Consider the following 7,547-nt stretch of genomic DNA (forward strand, 5'->3'; position numbering starts at 1 on the left):
CTTCGAGAAGAACGAATGCTTAACATTGTTTCGAGGCTCGAATCGAGGTTCCACTCCCGCCTGACCTTGCGTGGGTGAGTTTCTTCTACTTCGCTAATTAGCTTAAACAAAACTGTTCTTCGTTTCTATTCTTGTTGCTTCTGATTTTTCCTTTTGTTCCTCTGTTGTTTTTCTTTCTTGGCAGTAATTCAGTATTTTAGGTCTAACAATTAGTTTAAACTTTCTATGTGATTCTTCCTTTGTTAGTTAATAGTAATTTGTCAATTTCGCTGTATTCGAGTCTTTGTCACTCGAGCATGTTCAGTGTTATAGGGTTTAGTTTAAACTTTGTTAATTTGAATAAATTTCTTCACGCTAATCGACATTGTTCTAACTCTCATGTGTGATTTAACTCTGCCCAGTTCGGCTTTGGGATTGGTTCAATTAGTTGATCCACGTTTGTTTGCTGCAATTTGGTTTTAGATTCAATAAATTTGTCCAGTTAATTTGATGTTAAGGATTAACCATAGTTGAGTAGCTAGTATGGTTACAGTTGATAGAGTTTAACTAGTGTTAGTAATATCAGGGGATGATCAAGGGTAATTTAGGCATAGAAAAGGGTAGTTTTATTAGGAATAGTAATTTTTAAAGTAGGGAAGGGATAGTATAGGAATTGTAATGGGTAGAGGACTTTCTAGAATAGACTTTAGTATAGTTTTCAATAAAATAGGTGTTGTAACTTGGGTAACAAGTTAAAAAATAAGGGACTAAAAGCTGAAAATGGGTAAGGACTAAAAAGAAAACTAAAAATTTGAAGGTAGCCTTAGGCTTTGCCTATAAAAGGCACACCCATTGCCTTGTTTAAGGAGTTTTTTGGAAGATCTGAAAATTTTCCCAAAAAAAAATATGTTCTGCAAGTTTGTACAAATTTGAAAGTTGAATTCCAAAATTCCAAAACCAAATCTGAAATCTAGAATTAGAAAGCTCCTTTTAGATCAACAAAAGAAATACAGCAGAAAAACTCAAAAAAAATACTGCTACATTGAAGCTCCTATTTAGGTTGATTTAAAGTTCAGCTGTTATTTTGAGTTCCTAGTTGTTCCTAGTTTCATTTCTCCAGCTCTTTTGGTTTTATTCCAGTGATTTTGATCAGTTCATTGACTGATTTGGTGTCAAAATATTCCCTGGGTTAATTTCAAGCTCAAATGGGACTTCAGTCAAGTTATTTTAACCATCCGGTGGTTTGTTATCATTTGTAATTTGGTCCTGGGTGTCTTGACATTATCTTGGGTTGAAATTGATTTGTTGCTGCTGGCTTACGTCTGCTGCTTTGCTATTTGCTACTGATTCTCCTTCTTCTGTCATATTTGTCATAATTCCAGGTATTAACTCCTATCCTATTGTATTGGTGCTGATTCGAAGTGCATATGCAATAAGAATGCTCCTTCATTTGCCTCTGAAGACCGTGCCTGTTTGGACTGTGATGATAGACTTACTCATTGGTGTAGGTTTAAATTCTGATGATATGTACATAAATTTGAATTGTGTGATTAGGACTGTTAAGATTATTAAATTGAAGTATTCATTCAGTGGTGTTGTAGGTTAGTTTAGTATCATGTTCAATTAGATTTCATTTTGCTACTGAGATTGGAATTGTTCTGGACGGCTTTAGCCTGTTATAGACTGCTTTGAATTTTAGAACGTATCTAGTGATGATAGGCTCAATTTGTTTAAGAATGATTGTTAAGTTCCATTTGTTCAATAAGGTCAGTAGGTTCAATGGTAAATTATTCAATAAACTGTTAATTCAGGTCAAAGAACTAAAATCAGAAATTTCCGGTAATACTTGTTTTGCGTTAAAATCAGAATTCAGTCCAGTAGTGAAAAGATTGGCCCATTATTTGTTGAATTGGTATCCTTTAATTATAATTTGAGTTCTTGTGGGTGAGACGCACGCTGAAGCCCAAAATTGTTATAAGCCCAAAAATCCCTTAAACTATATTAGGAATATGGGGATTAATTTGCAAATATAAATTTAGGTTTTCGAGTTAAGTAGCGGGTTCAAATTAAGAGGGTCCTCCCTTTTGTTTGAATTCGGACTTGAGCTTGAGGCCCGAATTTATAAATGCGAATTAATTAAGGCCCTTTTAGAGACAACACTGTAATAGAAAATCATAGTTTCTTTTAGGATGGCCTTTAAATAAAACATGAGACGAGCCTCGCCGCATAAAACATATAAATTGCGGGGCCCTCATTAAATACTATGTTAAAATATTTTAGAAATCGGGTAAGCCATTTAGCAAATTTCCATGGCTTCCCGCAAAGATATCAACACGCTAGTTGCTTTAGGCGTGTTATTTAATAATTTCACCTTCCTAAACTCGGGTGTGCATTCCATGCAACCCAAATCCAAATCCCAAAACATTGAATAAGAGGTGTTGAGGATCCGGATGCATTTCATGTGACGTGATCCAAAAGCACGCTCTTAAACGGCGTTCACTTTCGTAAAAAAATAATTAAAGCGGTAAATAATCTCAAAATTGCATTATAGGTAGGAATGTGTATAAAACCAGACGTTTAGCCATTTATAATAATTTAAGCGACCGTGCTAGAACCACGGGATCCGAGGGTGCCTAACACCTTCCCTCGGGTCAACAGAATTCCTTACACAGAATTTCTGGTTAGCAGACTCCAATTGGGAAGTCGAAATTTTCCTCGATTTGGGATTCAAGTTAAACCGGTGACTTGGGATACCAAAAGCTAATCCTATCCCAAGTGGCGACTCTACAAAAATAAATAAATAATTCCATTTCGAATAATGTCACTTTAAATGGAAAAATTCCCTTATACATTTATCCTTCGGGGTAGATGTGTAAAAAAGGAGGTGTGACAATATGTATATATATTGGATCGGGTCGCACGCCGCAACGAGCCTCGCGGCTATATATGTATATATTGGATCGGGTTTCACGCCGCTACGAGCCTTCGGGCTGATTATTTATATTCGACCAGGTTGCACGCCGCAACGAGCCTTATGGCTGTTTATATATTGGGTCGGGCTGCACGCCGCAGCGATATAGCGCTTGGTCTGAAGGAGCCCTTCCGGAGTCTGCACATCCCCAGTGAGCGCAGATACCTATTGAGTATGATTATTAAGGGCTGAGAGCCGAGTGATTGAGCTGTTGAGATGAGCTGAGTTACTGTTGCCTTGAGAGGCTGTACTTGCTTTCAGTTAATTGTTGCACTTAGTTGTTATTTGCCCTTGTTGTATAAATTCGTGGAAAAACTTGATATCTGGTTCACTTGAGCACGAACTGGTGTAATCTAAACTAATGAATTTGAAAGCATGACTGTTCTTACTTGAAAGATATTGAAATAATTGTATTTGCATAGCTCGTCACTACTTCTCAGTTCCTTATTTATTTCTGTTACTTACTAAGTTGGAAGTACTCACGTTACTCCCTGCACCCGGGTGAGACCGGCCGCAGGGGTCGTTGAGCTCGTGCGTGGTTGACTGCTCGGAGACCTACGAGGTAGCTGCCAGCGTCCGCAGCCCTTGGCTCTCCTTCCATTGTTATCTTTCTTTCTGTTTTATAGCATTTGACGGATTATTGTAAACTTTGATTCTAGAACAGTTGTAGATGCTCATGACTTAGTGACACCCCGATGTCGGGTTATCTTTCTGCATTTTGTTTTTGAGTTGAACTCTTTTATGAAATTTTAGTATGAAAAAGCTTTTACTTATCTTTTAATGAAATATCAAAGTTTTTTGGAAGTATGTCGGCTTGCCTAGTACCACGATATGTGCCATCATGACAGGATTTAGTTTTGGGTCGTGACACTATATCTATATACTATATTAAAAGGACGAAGCCCCTTAGCGAAATGTCGTTCGCCTTTTATACCCTCTAAAAATTAATTTCGCACTAGATAAAAATAGTCATTTAATTATTTTCCTAGTTTTGAGGACTTTAAAATCAACTAAAATTGTACGTATTATAGGTTTTCCTTATTTGAATTATATAAAAGTCCTTGCATTTAGACTTCAACCGACATGTAACAAATTAACTAAATCAAAACTACTAACGTTACCCTCCAAAGCAAAGTAAACCTCTTTTGTTAAAAATCCTTCAAAATTAAAAAATTAAAAAAAATAAAATAAAGAATTTTTAATTGGATATTTCCAATATTTTAAAAATATAAATGAACTAATATTTTAGATTCTAAATTCATAATTTACCACTTTTACTTTTTTTGAAACTATTTATCTTTTTAATTAATTAAAAAATAATTTTATTTCTAGCTAAAAAATATGAATAGTACACAGTTACAAGTAAAATAACACTGAATTTGCATTAGAATAGAAGATCTTAAACTTTCATTTGTAGCTGAGTTCGAATGTGTAGATAAAAATTAATCTGTACAATTAGAATACATTCTGTTTTTACTATTTCATTTTTAGTAACTCTAAGGGTCTAAGAAAAGTTATTTCATCATATAAATATTGTTGAATGGTCTATATAAAATAATAATAAGCATTAATTTTCTACCTTAAGATTGCATACAGTAGATTCTTGTGGTCCGTTCTTTTCCGGATCCCCGCATAGCAGGAGCTTAGTATATTGATTACCCTTTTATTAAATTTTTTACCTCAAATTTTTATGACAATTATTTTATTTCAATCTAGAAATTAATTTAGTTGGATTTGAATACTGCCATCAAATTAAATTCTTCGTATGATAAATAAACTTAATAATATGAACTCTTTTTTTTTCTTTTTTCGTATTTTCAATTTGAGTTCCAACAGGAATAAAATGAAGGTACTTGAGCAAATATAACTCATATTTCTAAGACAATGAAAAATATAGTATTATTGCATTATATTTAAGTACAAGTCAACATACTATATATTCGACTCTAAGCTACTAAAGCAAATGCACAATCCATATATTGAAGTTATAATAAAGTATTAGATTACTTTTGTGTGGCATGGTTTTCCCCCCTATTAAGTTGGCTAAATATTATCAATATTAATTATTTTCTAGAGTTTGTAATTTTTTAAAATGATTTTCAATAACTCAATTACATGGATTAATAGTATTTGCATAATTTAAAAAAAAACTATTCCCATTAATATAGAGTACACTCGCAACGAGCGTATCCTAATACTAGTACTAAAAAAGAGTAAATTTCACTTAATGATCCCTTAACATTTTAAGTTAGGAAAATAATATCCTCATTAACATCAAAATCAAAAGGCCAAATGATATAGTCACTAATTGAATCTTCAAAAAGTCAGAAAAGCCTTAGTTAATATGAATAATTATAAAATAATTTTTTTAATAATAAATAATTAAGGAGTAAAATTGTATAAAATTCAAAAGGTTGATACAGTTCAATAGTAATAGGCTATTTCAAAGTTTTAAAAACCAATGTTAATCCAAAGGAGTTTTGTTAAATTTTTATTTCAAGTAAAAGATGAATGATGGATTATTTCCTTATCTCAAAATTTAGGGCAGTTATATGAAATTATTTTCTATATAATATTTTTGAGTGTTTTTGGGTAATATTTTTCTATTTTCATGAAAAAGGTATAATCGTAATAGTCCATAAAGGTCATTTTTGAAAATTCGAAATACATGCAATTGCCGGTTCATTTTTGTCGTTAATTTAAAATTAAAGGGGTTTACTGTCCCATTCACAAATCACAAGTGAAGGAGTAGTTGTTTTCCAAACTAAAATAATTAAGGGATCTAAGTGTAATATACTCTACTAACGGAAAAGAAAACAAAAACAAAATTAGAAACACAAAGTAAATGTAGACAATCACTATTTTAAAAGGTAAAACCTTTACTAGGAACGCAAACATCCTTTTCTGTTACATCAAAGGATCTTATTACAAGTTTTTCTCAGCTAATTTAATTCTAGCATCACAAGTACTTCTCAAACTTTGATTTTGTCAGTGTTCTTCCTACATTCGTTAAGGCAAACCTCCATCAACTTCTTATCTGTAATATAAAGAATTCTTGTTAATAATAATAATTAGCACAAAGATAATTTAAATCATAATAAGCTTAATATTAGAACCCAAAACAAAAACTCCAAAGTTAGAGCGAAGGAGTGTGTGAGCAGTAGCGGAGACAGAAATTTATTAAGGAGGTTCAAAAAATAAAAAATAAAAATTAAACATGCGGAGAAGTCAAGAGGATTCAACATCTCTTATATATATACGTAAATTTTTCTTTGACCTTATATACACAGTGTAATTTCTCGACGAATGCTGTTTGGACGAACCACTTCCGCCCCCTAACTCTGCCATTGTGTGTGAGAAATATAGAGATAGATAGATAGAGAAAGACAGATAAAATTAAAAGAGGGGAGAGAAAAGAGAGACCTCCTTTGAGCTTGAGACAAGCATCGACAGAGCATTGATGAAATTTGGATGCAGAAAAATTGGGATGTTTACAATCTTGTTTACAGTATTCATAGCAGCCAGCAATGTCAGCAAAACATGTTGAGTAACATTCATCAACACACTTATGATATGGATCATCTTGTGCTGAAACCAAAGAAACCACAATTGTTGTGATTACCATGAGAATTACTGCTTCTTTCAACATATTGGACATCATTTTTTTTCAATTTCTCTTCACTTCTGTGTTTTTTCTTTGTTGTGTAAAAAGAAGAAACAGCACTTCACTTTATATAGGAAGTCACACAGTCCAGTATTTAATGATTGTAATTTAGGGAGGAAAACAATATTATTGATAGTGAGTGTAAAAATTTATAGGTAGTTGTTGGGAGTAAGACCTTAGTAAATGCATGTGCCTATGTGAGTGGACATGTGTTATTTTACTTTTGTAACCGTTTCGACCAAAGTAAATAAAGAGTACATGCTAACATGAGTATGACGTTATTTTTTTGTTGGGGGTGTGAACAAAGTTTCACATTGACAGTTGAAAACACTACAAGAAATTGAGGATACGACGACATTTATTTAGTGACTATTGAAATAAATATCGGGAAAAAAGAATTTTTTGACATTTATGACAAAATGTCGTAAAAGCTACGACATTTAATATAAATTGTCGTAGAAACAATGACATTTGATACTAAATGTCGTAAAAAAATGACATTTGATACAAAATATCATAAAAACAACGACATTTGATATGAAATGTCGCCGGAACAATGACATTTTTGAAGAAATATCGTAAAAAGTACGACATTTGCTACAAAATATCGTAAAAACTAGACATTTGATATAAAATGTCGAAAAAAATGACATTTGGTACAAAATGTCATAAAAACAACGACATTTGATAAAAAATGTAGTAAAAATACAACACTTATATCAAATGCTGTAAAAACATTTTGATACAAATTACAAAAAAGAAAAAAAAAAATATGACCATAATTTAAATGTCATATTATTTGTCGGTAATTACGAACATTTACATCTACTATTGAAAATTTCTCTAATTTTTTGAATTTTAAATCATTCTTGTCTAAAGAAAATATCATCCTTTATATTTAACATTTAATATTTAATTACTGATAATTACCTA

The 7,547-nt window shown here is 32.2% G+C and overlaps 1 long non-coding RNA gene across 1 annotated transcript; it reads right to left on the minus strand.

Annotated features, from left to right (window-relative positions):
• On the minus strand, positions 5,797-6,659 carry LOC109223028. Its single transcript, XR_002067511.1, has 2 exons — positions 6,374-6,659; positions 5,797-5,987 (listed from the first exon to the last, which is right to left on the minus strand). It is a non-coding gene; the product is annotated as an uncharacterized LOC109223028 (long non-coding RNA).

This window comes from Nicotiana attenuata, chromosome 2 (assembly GCF_001879085.1).
Source record: "Nicotiana attenuata strain UT chromosome 2, NIATTr2, whole genome shotgun sequence".
Taxonomy (NCBI): Eukaryota; Viridiplantae; Streptophyta; class Magnoliopsida; order Solanales; family Solanaceae; genus Nicotiana; species Nicotiana attenuata.